This window comes from Penaeus monodon, unplaced genomic scaffold (assembly GCF_015228065.2).
Source record: "Penaeus monodon isolate SGIC_2016 unplaced genomic scaffold, NSTDA_Pmon_1 PmonScaffold_1501, whole genome shotgun sequence".
NCBI lineage: Eukaryota > Metazoa > Arthropoda > Malacostraca > Decapoda > Penaeidae > Penaeus > Penaeus monodon.
Window position 1 is genome coordinate 1 of NW_023644165.1, and position 3,536 is coordinate 3,536.

The 3,536-nt window shown below is 38.0% G+C and overlaps 3 pseudogenes; all 3 read left to right on the plus strand.

The window, feature by feature from the left end:
• Positions 1-162: 162 nt before the first annotated feature.
• LOC119569418 lies at positions 163-1,294 on the plus strand (annotated as a pseudogene).
• Positions 1,294-1,713, plus strand: LOC119569417 (annotated as a pseudogene).
• Positions 1,714-1,855: 142 nt separating this feature from the next.
• On the plus strand, positions 1,856-2,854 carry LOC119569416 (annotated as a pseudogene).
• Positions 2,855-3,536: the final 682 nt, after the last annotated feature.

Genomic DNA, 3,536 nt, shown 5'->3' on the forward strand with positions numbered 1-3,536 from the left:
TGCGGTGTATGTTTCCATCATTATTGCCAAGTTTGTTGATTATTAAAAAATAGATGCTGAATGTCACCTACACAACACCGATCATCCCTGTGACACTCAGGTCTTACAGAAATGTGTGAAAGGGGTAACTATGACATTTAATCAAATGGTATGACTTTGCAGTGGCAAACCATCAGCTGTCAGGAAGCATGATGACTCTACAGTACATCCATGAGGCTAGGTGGTGCACCATCACAGAAGCTATAGTAGGAACCAGGCCCATCTACACCTCACAAGCTGGTGCTGCAGGTTCAGAAGAGGTAAAGCATCATTACATTTTATAACATATCACTATGATAATACTTCTATCATTCTGATTAATGCTAACATTTTCCAATAATTTTTAAGACAAAAGACAAGACACTGTTGTTACTTTAGCACAATCATCTTACTAGAAAAAAAACATCAAGTTTGTCTAATAGGGTCCCTTCACTATTATATTGGTGCAGGAAGCAACCACTCCCAAGTGGGAAATGACCTTATATTCTAGTGAGAAACAAATATGTATTAAAATGAATTATTTGCAGGCTGTCGATCTCAGAACATTTCTGGACCTCCTTGATGACGTGAATAGTAAGAGTGAAGATGACTGGCTGAACCAAGGCAGTGACTTCAGCCATGAGACTGATTGGAGTTGAAGAAGCTGTCACTTCTTTGGACTCAGATTTTGAAGTGGATCTCCAGTAGAAATCTGTGTCTTCTACTGTTGGCGAGTCAAGAAGATTGTTTTACTCAAGAAATAAAGCTTTTGTTGACCATGCTCCTCAGGATATAGCAGAAAATTTGGATCTTGTAAGCTGTTGAAACCAATGAGTATTTTCTATCATATGTCAGTGAGGAATTTTTGCGAGATATTGCAATCTACACAAATATGAAATCAATTGAAGCCAAAGGAACATGTATCAATACAAACAGCAGAGAAATTGCTACATCATGGGAACGACATTCGCCATGTCAGTTATAAAGATGCAAAGGATTAAAATGTATGGCAGTCAAAAACTAGGATCCCTTGGATTGCTGAAAAAATGACACGAGGCAGATGTTTTAGTATCAGACATTCACTTAAGGTTATTGATGACAGCACTATATTGGAAGAGGACAGGAAAGTTGACAGTTTATGGAAATTGAGACCTCCACTGGAAGCAGTACGAACTCATTGCCAAGGCCATCGAAGGTCAGTATTGATGAGAGCATGATTCCTTTTCGAGGTAGGATCAGTATCAGACATGTTCCAGGCAAACCTTTTCCAGATGAGTTAAAAACTTGCTGTGTGACCTGTATGACAGAGGACTTCGAGGCACAGGCACTATTAAGAAAAACATGGTACCTAAAGAAACGAAGCAAAAATTAAAGACTGAGGCAACCTTGAGCAAAGAGGGTAGAGGTGCATCTGACTGCCAAGTAAGAAATGATATCAAGGTAGCTGTGACTGCCTGATATGACAAAAAGATGGTACTGATGGCTTCCAATGAGTTCTCTATTGATGATGAAGATGTGTGCAAGCGTTGGTCTAAAGCTTCCAATACCCATGTTGGTGTAAAGAGGCCCTGTGTGTTAAGAGAATACAACAGTGCCATGGGGGATGTAGATGTTCATGATCAAATAGTCAGTGGAATCCCCCGGGCTCCTTCTCAACTCGCAGTCTCCAACTAATTAGGAGGAACTATCTCTGCCACTTTAAAACAGTTACACTGTAATTCGCCAGACATATTATTTGGTGAAACCAGTAATCAGTAGAACTGAAGGTGTTTTCACCAGATATCCACTGCCCTGCTGCTGACAGTTTCACCGCAACCCTGGTATAGGGAGCTAATAGGGTGCTATCCTTGTTCAAGGGAACCCCAGGGTGCAGTTTATTGTCTTACCCAGGACAAAAGTCAGCTATTACAGAAGCCCAAATCACACTAAAAAATGGACTGTTAGGATGGTATTGCATATGCTTGATGTTGTGACTGCCAATTGTTGGCTGGAATACAGAATTGTTATAGAGTCAAAATTCAAACATTATCTGGACTTCAAAATAATCTTGGCAGACCAGTTAATGTCAGGTGATTTGCTTGACCATGCCACTGCAGTCAAAGTATTTCAGATGCAAGTCTCTTTGCAGTAGACAGTACTGATTCAGAGACTGAACATTCTTCAAAGGTCTTCTCTGCCAAGCATGGCCTAAAGAAAGAGAGGTGCATCCCATCTCCCAATAATCATTGATGACAAGAACTCATTCCGAAGATGCTGCAGGGAAGGATGTAAGAACAGAACCAGAACATTGTGTTCTCATTGTAAGATATTTCTCTGCAACTATGCAAAGAGAAACTGCTTCTTTGAGTTTCATGTATAAGTGATCTGATATTTGCTTTCTATTTTTTGGCATGGTGCATATATGTTACTTCTGTATTACATAGAAGGAAACTACAGCAGTGATATTGCAATTTATTCTAGTCTTGCACTAAAGAATGGGCTCACAAAGGAGATTTATGTTTCATGATAATTTAATGAATCCATTTTTATACATGCTGAAAAAAATGTCTTTTTTTGCAATTACGCAAGCATTTTTCTATCATTTTATAGAAGGATGTTTTTCATTTACCTCAATGTAGTAATTGATAATGAAACTCTCTACACATTTACAGAGAGAATATATTTATTTTTAAAAATTATATATGTATTCTACCATTTTGCAGAAGGATTCTTCTTTATTTACTGCTAGTATGGATTGCAGATATGCAATAATTGAAAATAAAATTTGTTTTATATTAATTCATCTATATATCCTTAAAGCAAAAATTTACAACAACTGTGAAAACAAACATAAATGAAAAGTTTCAACTCCAGGAGTCCAAGATATCATCACAATTGCCAGTGCCTCAAGGCCCCCTTCTTCTTCTTTTAACGGTAGGTTCATGTCTGAGCCGCCGTGGTCACAGCATGATACTTAATTGTAGTTTTCATGTTGCGACGCTCTTGGAGTGAGCACGTGGTAGGGTCCCCAGTTCCTTTCACGGAGATGCCGGTGGTACCTTTTTAGGTATTATTCTCTCTATTTATCCGGGCTTGGACCAGCACTTGACTGGCTGGTTGGCCACCCAGTGGCTAGGTAGGCAATCAAGGTGAAGTTCCTTGCCCAAGGGAACAACGCGGCGGTCGGTGACTCGAACCCTCGAATTCAGATTGCCGTCGTGACAGTGTTGAGTCCGACGCTCTAACCATTCGGCTACCGCGGCCTTCAAGGCCCCCTAAGACATGAAATTAATTATAGACTATCTAGATGCCTTATATTACACATAAAGATCATAGGATAGTGTTTTGGTGTAATGCCCTTCAGCAGTTTTATCTCGGGTCTGAATGGTATATATATATATATATATATATATATAATAGTATATATATATATATATATATATATATATATATATATATATAATATATATATATATAATATATATATATATGACATTATATCTATAATATATATATAATATTAATATATACTATATAAT